General features: G+C 47.4%; 1 long non-coding RNA gene across 1 annotated transcript; it reads right to left on the bottom strand.

Annotated features, from left to right (window-relative positions):
- Nucleotides 1–4,779: 4,779 nt before the first annotated feature.
- Nucleotides 4,780–11,411, bottom strand: LOC117679588 (uncharacterized). The gene is made up of 4 exons (XR_004595413.3): nucleotides 11,339–11,411; nucleotides 7,938–8,003; nucleotides 6,680–6,747; nucleotides 4,780–5,951 (listed from the first exon to the last, which is right to left on the bottom strand). It is a non-coding gene; the product is annotated as an uncharacterized LOC117679588 (long non-coding RNA).
- Nucleotides 11,412–17,186: the final 5,775 nt, after the last annotated feature.

The raw sequence follows: 17,186 nt of genomic DNA, 5'->3' as shown, positions 1-17,186 counted from the left end.
CGCCAGCGTCGCCCTCTGTGCGGACGGGAGTCGGGGATTCCCCAGGACGCGGGGCGAACGGCGTCGCCCTCCAGACTTGGGGGGGGGAAGCTTGGCGAGCCCTGCCTGTGTTTTTTGGGGGGGGGGCGGAGAGGGAAACCAGCCTCCTCCTCAATTGTCGCTGCGCTTCTACCTCCCTTTTCCGCCAGGAACAGCACGTTGCGCTCCTTCCCACCGCCCAACGAGCCCCCTGCGAGGTAGGCCGGGCGGGGCAAGCCCAAGCCCCCGCACCCCCATCCCCTCATTTGAAGCGGCGTCGGCAGGCGAGACTCGCTTCTCGCTGCAGCTCCGACGAGGCTTCTCCCGGGCTGCGGTTGAGCTCCCGCCGGCCGGCAGGCAGACAAGCGCAAGGCCGGCTAAACCGCCACTCGTTTCGCAAAGTCAGCGGCGGGCTGGCGAACGGCGCCCTCGGCGGCCAGACCCTGTCCCGGGAGGGGGCTCCCTCTGCCCTGCTGATCCCCGGAGGGGGCGCCGGGGGGGTGGGGTGGAAACGGGCCCGGGCTGCCCAGCCGCGCCCAGCCTGGCGGAGGGCAGGGTGGGGCCGCCCGACGAAGCGCGCCTCCTGCCTCTCCCCGGGACGGAGCGACTCGCGGGGGCGAACGAAAAGACGCGCAACGGCGGAGGGGTGGGGTGGGGACGACAGTCGCGGACACGCGCTTCCCAGGAGACCCCCCCCCCACCCACGCGGAAGCGGCCGAGAGACGGCGCCTCTTCTCCGCAGGCCAGCCGCAGCTGAGCGCCCAGCCGCATGGGCCCGAGGGTACCACTAGGGAAGGGCGCCTGCCCCCCCACCGCCACCTGCCAGCCTTGCAAACTCGAGGGGCTGCTTCGTTATTTTATTGGCCCAGGAAGGGCAGGAAACCCCGCGAGCTTCGGCTCAAACGCCCTCCATCCCGCCCGGCTTCCTAGCATTCACGTCGGGCAAAATTGTAGCCCGGGCCGCCAGTTTGAAAAGCCTCCTGGCCCTTCGCCTCTCTCGGTGGGAAGAACGAAGCCAGAGATGGAAGGGACCCTGGAGGTCTTCTAGTCCGACCCCTTGTTCAAGCAGGAGACGCCCTGCCTCTTCGTTCAGCCCCGCGATTTCAAGGCCAGACCTCGTCCCAAAGGCTGGACGCGGGTGGGGAAAGCGGACGAGGCGTCCGGGCTCCACTCGAGCCCAGCAAACGAAACGGGGCCAGCAGCCCCACGTTCCCCAGGGGGAGGGGGGTGTAACCAGAGGTTTGGTGTCCTCTCCCGGCCCGGCGCGCTTTGCAAACCGACCCAGACGGCTCCGTCAGCCGCGGGAGCCCCGACGGTCGGGAATAGGCAAGGCTTCGGGACGGTCCAGCCTCTCCTCGGCCCCCTCCCCGATTTCTCTCCGGGGGATGCGCTCTCGGCTGTCTGAACGCCCCATCGCTCCGCTCGCTTTTGTGCCTCCCGCCCTCGACCAATTCTCTCCGGGGGGGAAAAAGCGCTTTGCCGCTTCCGAAGCAATCGGGGGCTCCGAGCCCCCTTTCCAGCCCTGGGGGAAGCCTGGGTGGGGCAAAGCCACGGCAGCCTCGACCACCCCCCGAAGGACTCCCCAGAAAGGCGGCAGTTTTATTCTCAGATCTCCCGATTGTAGGAGACGCCGTTCAAAATAGCAGGAATCCCGGCGGCCGTTTTCAGACGAGCCCGTTTGATTAAACCCGCGTTTTCCTCCGTCTGAAAAGAGACCGCGGGATTCCCGATTTGTTTTTCTACCTCTTCAATTTGCAGGGGTCTAATTTACCCTCCAGGTGATGTTTCAGTCTTTTTTAGAGGAAGCTAAATTGACACACCTGGATAAGCAAAAACGAGACTTTTCGTCTTAAAATGTGGCCCGGATTCGTTATAAGAAGTCAATCTTGGTTCAGCTTGTCCTGCAAACCTCGGCAAGCTGTGGCTTATTTCAATGTGCAAAGCTAGAGTTTCTGTCTGTCCTTCAGTTTTAAAGACGACTTCAGCGGGCAATCAAAGACAGCAGCATCCAATTATCTCGCCTCAGATACGGGACAATCACACAATGGTTGATTCACACCAGGCATTTAATACAAATTATTCGTTTTATAAAATGGTATGGCACCAAGAAGACCCCGCAATAACTTTTACTAGAAAATCTTGTCATCCTTTTTTCTCCCTAAACTCTGGAGGAATAAACCCAGAATCATCACTTCATTATATGATTTATGCACCGTCAGTTAGTATATAAACCCATCCAATTATGCTTTATCAAAAAAAAAAGCATTAATTAAATAAGCCACTGTTTAGTATGATACAGAAATCCAATCAGTTAAATTGCACCATTGATGCTTCTATCAACTTCCTGATTCAGTGGGCTTCTTCCACAGAAGATCCAGGGACAGATTCCCACCCTTGCTGATTACTAGAGGCCACAACACTTAATAGTAGTTGGACTATACGATATTCATATGCCACTATATATACTACTATATACATAGACTCTCTTTCCACAATCAGCAGCTTTCAATTTGCTTATTTGTGGGGGTCCTTGGAGCTCTCTGAGCTTGTTTTTTTTTTCCCTACAGACATTTCATTACCCAACTAGGGAAGATGATCAGTGCTACAAGGAAGTGGGGTTATATTGGTATAAAAAAAGACAGCCAATCCCACTCCTTTCTAGCACTGAAGAGGTTACCTAGTTAGGTAATTAAACATCTGCAAGCTCAGAGAGCACCAAGAACTGATCCTACAGTTCAACCCTGACCTACAAATATATTCTCATTTATCTTTGCAAGTCCACGGAGTTGCAGCTCTCTAATTTTTCTAACAGGAGAGTTAGATTTTTGAGTACTGAAGACTTTAGGGTTAGGGTTAGAGTTAGGCTATGCTGCCCTTGTTTCACCCTAATGGAAGGAGAATGTTTTCTCCTCAAATATGGCGAGGGGGATGTTGGTTTATTTGGGGAGAATCACAACTCCCATCCTAAAACTTTCACCCAGCAGACAATGAACAAAGCTCTTTGCATCGCTTTAGGAAGCCAGTTTCCCGGAGCAGGTGCCAGCTTCACTACAGCAGCAAAGCAATACTGGAGGCCATCCTAAACTCCAGTATTTACGTGCTGCTACAGCATAGCAGACAGATCTTTCCATTTCTGCAGCCCTCCCTGGGAGTAACAGAGGGCTGTGATGTCGCCCGAGCGCTGCAAGATGGGGGGGGGGAATGATCATAGTCAGGGGATTTTGGAAGACAATTTAGATTGAAATCTTGTCTCTTTTTGACTTGGGAGTAGCTCTCATGAGTTTGAAGCTGTGCTTTCAAGGAAACGTGTTATTCTGCTAGCAGCATGCAATCCAGAGCCACAAAGAAGAGGGAGTCAAGCTATTCTCCAAAGCACCTGAGGGCAGGACAAGAAGCAACGGGTGGAAACTCATCAAAGAGAGAAGCAACCTCGAACTAAGGAGAAATTTCCTGACAGTGAGGACAATTAGTCAGTGGAACAACTTGCCTCCAGAGGTTGTAAATGCTCCAACACTGGAGGTTTTTAAGAAGAGATTAGATAACCCTTTGTCTGAAGTGGTGTAGGGTTTCCTGCCTAAGCAGGGGGTTGGACTAGAAGACCACCAAGGTCCCTCCCAACTCTGTTATTCTATTCTATTCAGAGCTTAATACTGCTAGGAATCAAAACATCAAGGAAGGATGCTAGCTACTTTTAAATGCCCTTAGAGCAGAGCTATCCAATCTTGGCAACTTTTAAGACTTGTGAACTTAAACTCCCAGAATTATTCCCCAGCTAGCTGGTCCTAAAGTCCCCAAGGTTGGAAACCCCTGCCTTCAGAGGCAGCACGGCCTCAATTTTGTCTTTGCAATTCTATCTCATTCCCAAAATTGTGGATTCAGAGGCGAAGACCTCAGACGCTCACGGTTTGGGTGATGCTGAAATCATTTCCCCTATTTCTTTCATTTTTGAGGTGGGAAAGGAAAAGGAAAGTTATAAGGCGGATGCTTCAAGAACCCGCTCCAAGTATTCATACTGAAACATACCTGGCCAGGTAAGCTAAGTTTGGGACGGTCTTGGCTTTCCTGAGGCGGATGATGGCTTCTCTTCGACTTGAGTCCTTGAGGTCATGAGGCAGCCCAGAACGGTCTGTATCTTCTTTTCTCTACAAACCATGTCGTGCTGCTACATCACCTCAAGGTTGGCCATTTGAAGGAGGGTCCCCAAGGAAGCCGAGTTTGAAAGCAATCCAAGAAGCAGGATGTCAGCAGGTCCCGTTCTCTCCCCCCTCCCTCCCCACTTCCAAATATACAGGGAGAAAGGGTTCGAAGTCACAACGGAACAAGTAGCAACAACAGAACGTCAATCAGCATCTCATAAAGTGTTTGGAGAACAAATTCTTGGCTTCTGAACAACTCAGGGAGAACTCAAAACTATGGTTCCATTGGCTGCATCAGATGGGAAAACACAGTCTGTAGGGTTTTAGGCAAACTAAGGATTTTCCATGCCTTGCCTCCCAAATTAATCGGTCTTCGCCAAGCCAGAATTCCTATATTCACCTCTAAAATGCACCTGTTCCAGCAGTAGCCAGTGGTGCATTTCAAACAGTGAATTCAGGGCAAGTTTAATTTACTCCAGCGTAAATGTACAGATAATCTAAGTCGGATAATCAAGCAATTTGAGAAACTGATTTCCATCAACCTTCGTATTTATTTGGTATGCACTGCTGTCAGTCACAAAAGCATTTATTGGTATGTTCTGATAAAAGGTTAGGCAACTATGGATTTTGTATTTTATTTGTTATGGACCAACACTTATATATTATAAGCATAGTTAGCAGTTTCTTTTTTTAAAATAAGTCCTGTGAAGATTTTTAACTGCAGGACTTTATATATCTGAAGGTCAGATCCCTCCAATTATTTCATTTACTTAATAATTCTTAGTTTATCTATGCATTAAGATATACAGCACGTTTTGCAGCCTTGCCTGATCTAAAGCCTTCCAAGTACTTTGAGTTGGACTAAAATGCTCACAATTTCCTTTATTCGTTTTAAATTACCCAACTTGTCCACACTTCATATAAATGCATTATAATCTTAGATATCCCTTCCTGTTCAGTAATTCCATGAACATGCTCTACAAGGCAGGCTTTTAAAACACATGACTGGCTAAGAAGAAAACTAAACTCATTTAAAGAGTTCATTTAAAAAAAAAAAACCAAATCCTTAGAAATGGAAAGTTATATAAAATGCCAATAGTATCACAACCAGCAACCAAGTTTGTAGGCTGTGAAACAAACTGTAAGTATTCTTGACTTTAACAAATTAATTTGTTTATCTAAATGGCATCATATTTCTTTGAGACATCATTACAGCCACTAGAAAATGACTCCTGTTTTCACTGCCTTATGGACAGGTATGATTTAAGGAATGTTTGTATGGACTATAGGCAACAGTTATAATGCTTTTTCTCCTGCCTGGAAATTTAGCACAGAAATGCTGCCACAGCTTAGCAGGACTTAACCCATGAAAGCTGAAGAGAGATCTGATGGTACATTCAGACCACTGCCCACATGGGTACCACAAACCCCATGTTCCTGTAGCAGTTCCTGTTCACAGCAACTAATAGAAGCAACCACAAAGTTTTTTTTTAAATGAAAGATGAAATGTTTGTATTAAAAGAAAATTAAAAATAATTAAAAAAAAAGTTCTTTTCTAGGGGTGCCTGTTGCTTTTGCTAAAAGCCTGAAATGCAGAGAGAAGACAAGTGGGGAATTTAAACCTCCCAGCCAATTCAGCCACGAGCTGCCATTGGGAGAGGATTGCTCTGAACCAACCTATGCGGCTCTTTTATAAACCTCTGTTCATTCTACTCACCTGTGTCAACTTACCTGCGACGAATAAAAACAACGCAAAGAGAACTCCTGGGAGTGATTTGCCTTTAGTTGCAACAGGAGCTAAAACATCAAACCCCACAAAGCAAAGGTCTTATAAACGGTTTCAATGCGTATTTTAGATAAAAGCCATGAATGCAAAAGCTCACGAACCTTTGAGCTGCGAGAGGAAGTCATGAGCACTAATTTTTAGGTGGGGAAAACCCTCCTCCCCCAAATACTGGTTGCAAGGGGGAAAACCCCCGTACCCTCAGAGAAAGATGGAATCTGATCGCTTCCATTCTTTGATGGCCTTTTTGGTTGATTTTATTCTCCCTCTCAGAAACAAGGCCACTGGATCCAGGATCTGGAACCAAATCCCAGCCAGAGATTAACTATCTTCTTAGAGCCCCATTAGAGTCCATGGAAGACCATGAGAAACTTATTATTTCTATGAATGGCATTTTGAAGCTGTTGGACTAGATTGAAGACGAGCACGCAACCAGGGTTATGGACTGCTAAGAAAGAGACCATGTAGAGACCCAACTTCATTTTGGCTACTACACTCAACCAATGTAGGAGCTAGAGAAGACTTCTGTGGGAAAGAAGGCACAATGTTCTGGCTGGAGAATGCTGTTAACGGCTTGTAGGTCAGGCATTTACTGAAGTCGCAATCATCAAATTGCAGGCCGACACATTCTTTTGCTACCTCTACGGACAAAGTAATAAACTGGACAGAGTAATAAACCAGACAATGTTGGCCTTCCTCCCTTCCCCCTCTGTTAATCTAGCAAAGGGAAACAACAACATACCCAAAACTGTCTGTCCGGTGTCTTCCTCCTCCATTGTGGAGGTTCAGCTAATGCATAAGAAACCATGCCTGAAATTAAAACAGAAAACCCAAAAAAGAAGTCAGCTGAAGGGTTGAAGAAAAGTCATCTGTGAAAACAGAACAGGGATAAATCCAGATTATCTTCACAGTTATGGAGCCCATGGCTCTTCAGCCAAGCAAGCAAAGGGGAGCAACTTGGGACAACTTCCAACTTTGTAGCACAGGGTTTTTCTCAAGATTGGTGGTTTATGGTGGGTGGATTTCAACCCCCAGAATTCTGGAAGTCCACCCATCTTAAAGCCACCAACGCTTGAGAGACATTGATGTAGCAAAAAAAGTCTACCATAACCGCCTAGAAAGAAATTTGTCGGAAGCCCCACTTCGCGAGTCACAAAGGACTTTCAAAGTTATCACATCCTACTCACACACCCTCGTCCAACCAACATTTTAATAACTCCCTTTGTAGCAGAGTGAAAGTTGAGTTTTGAGAAGTTTGTGGCTCGTCTGTGAGTTTATTTGCAATAAGCAAAGACACAGATAATGAATAAACAGAAACCAACATAGCCTGCATCTCATTTCAACACATTTTTAGGTATGGATGATTGTTATAAAAAGATTCTTACTGGATTAAGTGACATTTGAGGGCAGATTCACAACAATTGTGTTTCTAATCTGTGGAATCTAATTCATATTTAAGAGACACAATGTGCACACCTACACATAGGAAACTAAGAGACTGGATTCACACATGTGAAGCCTGGTTTATTTAAATAAGCTTAATGAATTAACCACAAGCCTACACTGTGTGCTAAGCCACAAACATTATTTTCAAATTTGCAGTGGCCCCCACAAAACTAATGCTGGAAAAGCACATCAGGAGTTGGGGGTGATAGCAACTAAGCAAAACTGTTCCCAAGAGAAAACCTCCTGAATTGTGTAATTGCACAACGGATTCCTGGCACTGAATTGTGCCCTAATTGTCTATTTCAGCATGAATTTTAAAAAATATATTCATGGAACATTTCATCTATTTCTTCCCTGTGTACAAGGAATGAACACCTCCAGTAAAAGCCTAGCCGAAAACAATCCTATGTGAAAAGTGGGGAGTGAAATAAAAAAATATTAATTTTGAGTGGACTTAACCAAGTCACTATCTTTTTTTGGGGGAAAAAAATCTCGATAGAATAATCTGCCTGACCTACAACCAGAAATAGAAAAATTTAGAAGCCAACACTCACCCCAGTGAAATTTTAAAACAATCTCCTTGCTTTATTGTTTCAACATTGCTTAAGACAAGATAGCACCTTTAAAAATAAACATAAACAAACAGTATCACAATTATGTTTTCAACTAGCATCAAGCTTAAACACTGAAACTAAACTTCCACAAGTGATAAATAATTTCTAAAATACAGATTATTCTCCAAAACACATCCTCTTTTTTAATTCATCACCAACCGCTGGGTCTAAATCACACACGCATCCCTTCCCCCAGAAAAGATCGTTTAGAAACAAACCAGGGTTAGCTTATTGATAAACTGGTCTCCAAACTCTCCTCTAACTAACCCGTCTTATTGCACAGCTCTTAAACTTTTGCAAGGAGGAAGAATTTGCAGTCTCCCACTTCATGCGAGGAAGTTTTATTACTTCTTTTAAATGGAGCACAAGGGAAGGGAAGGCTCCATAATACTGTATGTTAGAATGCCAGTAAAAGTTTTCCCTCAAAAGTGCTGACGAAGAACAGTATTTTAAACTCCCTGGAGCTTTTCCGTTGGACCAGTGTCGCCTCCTCTAGATTTAAAGACTGCATTGCAGACTTAAAAACCAAACTCTTAAAAACACCATTTGTTCAAACCAAGGACGGTAGAAAAGTAGAAAGTCTGACCAGAATAAACACCCATTTAATAGGACCTGCATGTGAGCACGCAAATGCATTCACACACACACAAAACACCCATCCGCACAACAGATTATCTTTTTTAAGATCTGTCGCCCCTTTTGCACATTTTTTCCAGCAGAAAAGTTATGATTTAGGATTTCAAAAAGGCAGTTTGTTTCTTACCCCACCCGGCAACGACTGCAAAATTAGACAATTACAGACTCTAATCTTTAAGGGTCTTTCCTGTCATAGCTACACAAGAGGGTTTCTCCCCCTTTTTTTTTTTGCACACTTTTTTACTCTGCATTTTTTTTAAAAAGAGCCGCACAGAGAGGAGAAAAAATATTCCTCCACAACTCAAAATTCTTCTAGCTGCTGCATGCATATGATTAAATTGTATTTTTTTATCACCAGCCATATTATATTTGCGCACTGTTTATTATGTAGAAGTTCCTCTGTCCTTTTACTTTTTACACTTCCTGTATAAAAATACCAAACAAAAAAAGTATAGCGAAATGCAAGAGACTTGTATTGATTTTATGTATATTAAAAAGTCCAAACTTTTAGAAAATGTCGACATTTTTAGATTAAATCTGGGATCTTGCAAATTTCCCACACACTGCTTTAAAAAAAATCAATTATTGAATAAGAATTAACGTTTGAAAATATAGAACTGCACGTTTTGTAAAAAAAAATTTTTTAAGTTATAGCAAAGTTAAGGAACAATTTTAAAAAATCTAAATTAGGCTTCATAAGGGATAAACAAATATTTTTAAATTAATTCTGTAATTTAAAAAATTTACCTTGTTTATATTAGTTCATGGTAGCATTATTTTAATCAGTTTCTTAAATTACATTTCAATCAATGGTTGTAAAATAAAATATGTAAATGACAAAAAGTTTAATACGGGGCAAAATAATTTCTAAAATTGTTTATTTTTTTTGAAATAATGACTTGCACGCTGTAAAAATTAGTTACTTAGAGACATATGCTGTGTATTTTTTAAGACTAATGCACTTTTATATAAAAAATAGAGTTTATTGTGAGCGTTCGGCGCCTTTTCAAAATTTTTTTAAAACAGCTCTTCTAAAATCCAAAACAAATTTCCACTTTTCCGTTGCAAAAGGACCACTTTGAATTCGACCCACTTATTCCAATCTCCCGGACCAAAAAAACCCCCAGAAAACACTATGGCATTTTACATTTCCAAAACTTTTTTTAAAAAAGTGGGGGAAAAAAAAAACAAAACACCATTTTAAATACTTAAAAAAAAGTGAAATGAAACCATCTTCTCACTGGCAATTTCTCTCTTAAACGTTTAAACTTCAGGCAAATTGAAAACGTCTTTTCTCCTTTTTTTTTGCAAGCACTTTTTGCTTCGGTAGAAACTTTTTTTTTTTTCTTCTTTTTGGCCGGGGCGGGGGAAGAAAAGTCTTTTTTTTTTTTTTGCTGCAACTGATTTCCCTCGGAGGGGAGGGAAAATATATATATATATATATATATATTCAGCGGTGCATCACTTTTAACTCTCGCTCTGCCGGCTCCACGTCCGCCGGGGCTGCCACCTTTCCTTCGGGGCCGGGGGTTGAAGGCGGGGGGGGGGGGGGAAAGCGAAGGCAAGGCAAGAGAGACAGAAAGAAGCGGGGGGCGGGAAGCGCCTCGAAGCCCCCCTTAACCTCCCCGGGTTTGGCCCCTGTCACTTTCCCCTCCCCTCCTTTCTCCCCCCACCCTTCCCGCCCGCCTCCCTCCCTCCCTCTTTTTTTTTTTAATCCGGGGAGGGGGCTGCGGTTGCAAGCTGCGAGGGGACCCCCCTCCCCCCCCACAGGCTTCTCCTCCCCTCCCTCCCTCCGCCACGCGCGTCTTTTTCCAGGAAGGACCCCGGGAGCCTCTATCCCGCCCCCCACCCCCGAGGGAGCGGCCGGCGGAGGGCTGGGCAGGAGGGACCCCGGTCGGGGGGGGCCGAGAAAGCCCCCTCCCCAACGGCCGCTGCCCCCCCACCCCCAACCCCGAGCCCCGCAGGCGCTGCCGGGCTCCGCCGGGCTGACGAGACTCTTCCCGGCCGCCGCTTCTTCTTCTTCTCCTTCTTCTTCTTCTTCCGCGCTGTATCCATATTTAGCTAAAAAGTATCTGGCGGAGGAAGCGGAGACGGCGGCTGAGGCGGGGGGGGAGGAGGGGGCGCGGGTGGCGGCCTTTCCTGAGGGGGGGGAGATGGGGGGGGCGGATCCCGCCCTCGGGGCAGGGCAGCGCCGCCCCCCCCCCACCCGTGGCACCGTGGGGGGGGGCTTCCCCTCCTTCTGCGGACCCCCCCCGGGAAAAAAAAAAACAGGCCCCCTCAGACTCAACTCCCTCCCCCCGCCCCGCCAGAAAAGTTTGGCCACTTTGACGGGCGGGGAGGGGGAGGTCTCCAAGCGACCCTCCCCCCCCCTCCTCTCTATTTCGATCCTCCCCGGTGGCTCCGCGAGATGGGGGGGGGAAAAAAAGCAGGGGGGCCGGCCGGTGTTTGCCCCCCGTTTCTTTCCCCCCCCCCCCGGCAGCGCGCGCGCGCCGCCTCCTCCTCCCCCCTCCTCTCCCCTCCCCCGCCCTCCTCCTCCTCCTCCCCCGCCCAAGCGCCGCTCCCGCGCCTTTCCCGCTTTTCCCGCGCCTTTCCCGGGCTCGTCTCGGGCCGGGGGGATTTTTAGGGATTTTTTGGCGATTTTTAGGGCTCCCCCCGCGGCCCCCCCGGCCCGGGGCGCCCTTCTTTTCCCCGCCCTCCCTCCTCACCTCCGAGTCCACTCGAAAATGGCGCCGAAATCGAAAAAACTTTGCAAATTTCATTGTAGCGCCTGCAAAGGCTGCTGGGACGGGGGGGGGGCGGGGAGGGGAGGGGGGGCGGTGGGCAGGCACCGCCCAGGCTTGGGGGCGGGGCCGGGAGGGGGTCGAGGAGGAGGAGGAGGGCTGCGCGGGGCACTTTGCGCGGGGCAAGGCTGCGCGGGCGGGATCGGGCGCAGGGCAGGCGGTGCGAGGAGAGCAACGGCCGAGCCTTCCCCGGCGGGGCGGACCCGGCTGAGCGCGGCGATTTCCCCGAAGGCGTCCGGCCAAAGACGGTCCGGGAAACCTGGAGGAAGGGATGGCAAAAGCCCCCGGTCGAGGAGAAAGCCGGGTCGGGGCTAAATCTCCACCGGTCCGGAGAAAGACAAGTCCGGATTTCCAGATTCATCCGAGTTTTGGGGAGGGCGGCTCCCAGCCGGCTCCTGCGGTTCAAAAGCGGACCTCGCGCCTCCATCCTCGTCCTCCTTCCCTCAGGACGGTCAAAAAAGTCAAGATGGCGTCCGTGGCTGCCTCGATGACCCCACAAGCACAGCCACCCCTGCCGACTTCCCTCCCCCTCCTGCTCCCCTCCCGTCTTGCGGGGCGGCTGGGCTGCTTTCCTCTCTCTCCCTGCAGGATGCCTGATGCAGCTGTTCGTTCCAGATGTGCAATAACTCCCAGCGCCTAGGGGTGCACCCAGCCCAGGGTGGCCTGTGGTGGATGAGCTTTAAAGCAGTGGCCTTCTTCGTGGGAAAGTCTAGGGGGGTTTAATTTGGGGGCAAATCCTCCTGTTTAAATAGAGGAAGGGGCTGGAAATGCCTACCTGCGGTGTGAGCATTCAGGACCCGTGAAGCTCCTTCCCCCAAATACTTGAATAGAATAACAGAGTTGGAAGGGACCTTGGAGGTCTTCTAGTCCAACCCCCTGCCCAGGCAGGAAACCCTACACCACTTCAGACAAGTGGTTATCCAACCTCTTCTTAAAAACTTCCAGTGTTGGAGCATTCACAACTTCTGGAGGCAAGTTGTTCCACTGACTAATTGTTCTCACTGTCAGGAAATTCCTCCTTAGTTCTAAGTTGCTTCTCTCCTTGATTAGTTTCCATCCGTTGCTGCTTCTTCTGCCTTCAGGTGCTTTGGAGAATAGCTTGACTCCCTCTTCTTTGGGGCAGCCCCTGAGATATTGAAAGACTGCCATCATGTCTCCCCTAGTCCTTCTCTTCATCAAATTAGATATACCCTGCAACCTTTCTTCATATGTTTTAACCTCCAGTCCCTAATCCTCTTTGTTGACTTGCATTATATACTTTGTCCTTCACTTACAATCACTTGTAAAGTGGCACAGCGACAAGGCTGCTGAGAAGGGAGGCGTTGCATCGCCGGCAATCTTCCACATCCCACAAGTGAGCCCAACATTTCTGTCGCTAAGTGAAACACTTCTTAGGTGAGTTTTACTCCATTTTAAGTTAGTAAACCCGATTATTAAGCGAATCTGTCTTACCCCTTGACTTCGCTGGTCAGAGGCTCACAAAGTTGATCACATCACACACAAACACACACACACACCAGGATGCTGCAACGGTCGTAAGTGTGAGAAACACTTTTCTCAGTGCCGTCATGACTTTGAATGGTCCCTCGACAAACTGCTTGGTCCTGCGTCACAGGGAAAAGCTTTTTTCCAACCAAGTTGGAAAGGGCCTAGTGGCTCAGCAGACTGATAGCATTGTGATTAACACCAGCTGTCTGCAATTACTGTAAGTTCGAATCTCCCCAGGCTCAAGGTTGACTCAGCCTTCCATCCTTTCTAAGGTAGGTAAATTGAGGACCCAGTTTGTGGGGGCAATAAGCTGACTTCGTATAAATATACAAAAGAATGAAGGCTATTGCTTAACCCACTATAAGCTGCCCTGAGTCTCCGGAGAAGGGCGGCATATAAATCAATTTTTTTTTAAAAAAGTTGAAAAGTTCCAAAAAGTTTTCTTCTCGGATGAGAAAAACGAAACGTCTTCGAAGAAAAAAAAAACCAAAACCAAAAAAACAGAAAGTCCAGTTACCTCTTGGGAAAAAACGCTACTTTGGGACAACCAGGACTTGGAGGACTGAGAATCTCTAATAAGATTTTTTCAACCATTTTTTCCTCAAATGGACTAATTTTACAGGATCCAGGCCTTTTTCCTCCCATAAAATGGGATTTCTTTTTATAAAAGAATTGCTTGTTTTTACACCCTTTCAAGACAGGTCCAGAAAAAGAAAAAGGAGCAATTCAGAAGATGTTGTCTGTGTGTTCTCCCCACGGTGGAGGGGGGGGGGAGGCAAAGGGATGGGGTTGTCCTTGGTTGCCCCTTGAGAGCCCCCTCCCTTCTGTTCCAGGCCGGGTTCCCCAGCCTGGTGCCCCCCAAAGGGTGTGAGATCCACCGCTTTAATGGCTGAGTCGACACGTTACCCTCGGGGGGGAAAGCGAAAACCCACAACAGATGATGGATTGACGTTTGTCCATCTGGGTGTTGTGGTGTTGCGGTGGACGGCCGCTGGGTTGGAGCACGTCCCGGAGCCAGGAGGGTTCGTCTGGAGTTTTCCCACTGCGACTTTTAATTATGGGGTTCCTGCTTCTTGGCCCAGGCATGGAAATGGGGGAGGGGGCAGCGAGGCGGTTGGGTCCTTCTGCCCAGAAGCTCAAAAGCAACCCGGCCACCAGGCCGTTGAGAAGGAAGGCGTTTCATTACACGGCCGGACGGCAAAACCTTGTGTAGGTAATCCTCGGCTTAGCGACCGTTACCCAACGGCACTGAAAATAGTCACTTAGGACCATTTTTCACACTTAACCACCATTGTAGCATGGCCATGATCAAAATCCAGACGCTCTGCATAACTCAGCTCGCATTTATGACGGTTGGGGTTACGCCATCCCCCTTTTGCGACCTTCCAACGAGCGAAGTCAATGAGGAAGCGTGTGACTAATTGTAACAGCTGCAGTGATTCACTTAACAAGCATGGCAAGAAGTGTCGTAACATGAGGCAAAACTCACAATAACTGTCTCGCTTAGCGACAGAAATTTCGGGCTTAATTGTGGTCGTACGCCGAGGAGTAGCTTGTAATGGCAATTGGACTCAACTCGGCTCGGCCTCTTTTCTCTTATGAGTTGGCATCTCTTTTGCATCCAGACTGGCCTTTCTCCTCGCTCAGCTTCGTGTCCTGGATTCGGGTCATGTTCAGTTGGCAACTCCACCTATGCCAAGGATTGTCCAACCTTGGCTCCCAGAATTCCCCAGGGGAGGGGGAATTCTGGGAATTGATAGTCCACACAAGGGGTGAAATCTACTTACCTTCCCTACCAGTTCGGAAGTGCATGCGCTTAACATGCACGCACGGCCCTCTGCGCATGTGCAGAGGGTATAAAACAGGTTACTTCCTGGTTAAAACCAGGAAGTAATGACGACCAGGTGGGTGGGCGGAGCCTCGCACTGCCATCGCTACCCGTTCTCCGAACCACCCGCTGCCATCGCTACCGGTTCGGGGAAACTGGTAGCATTTCACTCCTAGTCCACACCTCTTAAAGGGGCTGAGGTTGAGAAACCTTTGAGGACCTAAAGCCAAAAGCTGAACATAGATTAACGAGAGTTGGAAGGGACCTTGTAGGTCATCTAGTCCAACCCTCCGCCCACAAGCAGACCCTACACCATTTCTGTCCTTGTCCAGAGCAGCGAACTGCTTCACGCACACGCTGCAGGTGCCGAGACCCCAGTAGTTGCCGCGATCTCTTCTGTAGGGGGTGAAATGCTGAAAACTGCAGGTTTTTTTGGAGTAGCTGCTGAAGGGAAGGTCCTTCCCTAATAACTTCCACGGATAAATTGTGGGCTGGGAGTGAGTCATAATGGAAGGAGTAAGGAAAACGGTTTGATAAGGCTGTGGTTGTGCAACTTATTTTTTTTCTTCCCCGATCAGCAAAAGCGAGGAACTTCTTCTACCCCGTGCAAATTTTATTTCCCAGCCCTCCCTGATTTCCCATCCCCAACTCAAAATCTCCTGCTTTTTAAGGCTTTTATTCTGTCCGTTAAAAGCCACCGAGGAGCCGGCCTCCGGTTGCTCTGCTGTTCTTCTAACTTCCTTTTTCGAGATGATCTGGCCGCCCAGTTGTTTTTCTTTCTGCCGTCAAAAACCAGAGGGAGGAAAAAGAAAAAAAGAAAAAGAAAAGAGGAAGATGTTATTTAGCTAAACACGAAACTGAGTAAAGGAACAACTTCCTGCTGGCTGTTTGGGCTGTTATCTTCCTGCTTTGGAAGAATTCAGACTTTGCCTCAGAGGGATTAACGTGAATTAAAACCAAAGAATGTTTCTGTGCAGCTTCACCTAATTTCAATCTCCCCCGCACCCCGACCGACGCAAATGGGCTTTGGTGCTTGTTTGTTTGAAATGGTGTAATTATCTGCACATGCTTTTTTGTCCGTAGGTTGCACGTTATTTTGTCTTGTGTCAGGAATGGCTTTCTAGCTCATTGCAATTTTGGGAATTTATCTTCCCTGCAATTCAAGACATGCCACTTGCCAAAACGGCTAAAAGTAAAGTTATTGCTGCCCTCGAAGGCCGACACCAGCTAAAGAACTGGCAGGGTGATTTCCCGTTTGTTGTGAAGAGATAAATAACAACACAAGCAGAAGAGAAGAGGTGAAGTCACCAAACACCAAGATCGGAAAATAGAAGTAGGACGACTGTGGCAAAAGAAAGCCAAAGTGAGGGTACGCCAAGATACCTGCAGCCACCACTCGAACCCCAGCGGCATTGACAAAAATCACCCTCCGTCAATTGCAAAAGGCAGCTTTGCTTGCAACAACTGACATCCTACGAGAAGATCTTGAACACCATCAAACAAAGCTGCCTGTCAATTCTCCTTGGGAAGGACTCAGTAGTTGGATTAAACCAGGGGTCTCCAACCTTGGCAACTTTTAAGATTTACGGACTTCAACTCCCAGAATCCCTCAGCCAGTTTGCTGACTGAGGAACTCTGGGCGTTGAAGTCCTCAAGTCTTAAATTTGCTAAGGTTGAAGACCTCTGGATTAAACTGTCCAATCCAGTCTAAACATCTAGCTGACTGAGCATAACAACAACAATACCAATTAATCTCTTACCTGTGTCATAGTGATCCTAATTTTAGATCTCTTTCAGCTTAGTTTACTCGCCTTTGCAAAATTAGTAGAAAAGCTCTCCTCCTGTGTAAGTCACCGTTTGCTGATAGATTTCCCTAGAAAGCTTTCTAGAATATAACATATTCTGTCACTCCCAAGGTTTAATTCCTAAAATGCTTAATATAATTGGAGTGTGGGGGATCCATTAAGTTTATTAGTGTTTTATTTTAAATTGTGCTAATTTAGCAGTATTGGATTTTTATCCCATTTTTTTTTAAAAAAATATTTACTCAGCTCAACATACTATTCTTCTATTTTTCCCCACAACAAACAACAACCTTGTGAGGTGGGTTGGGCTAAGAGGGAGGGATTGGCCCAAAGTCACCGACCCAGCTTTCATGTCGAAGGCGGGACTAGAACTCAGAATTTCCTGGTGATTGGCTCAAACTTACCCAACTGGCTTTCAGGCCTAAAGGCAGAACTAGAACTCAGAACTGTTGTCTCCTGTTTTTTAGACCAGCACCCACGCCAATATACCAAAGTAGTTTTCCAATTATAAGGAGTCTTACAGTAATTGAAAGATTACCATGTTTATTTTGTCCCAAGCTCATCTCTGTAAGATTTACTGAGCTTAAATGAAATACTATTATGTTTTAAGGCCCAACGATCTCATTTCTACTTATAGGGAGTGAAGACTAGA

Source organism: Pantherophis guttatus, chromosome 12, assembly GCF_059756535.1.
Source record: "Pantherophis guttatus breed Tessera chromosome 12, ASM5975653v1, whole genome shotgun sequence".
NCBI lineage: Eukaryota > Metazoa > Chordata > Lepidosauria > Squamata > Colubridae > Pantherophis > Pantherophis guttatus.
Note: the sequence above shows the minus strand (reverse complement) of the source record. Positions and strands in the feature narration are given on the sequence as shown.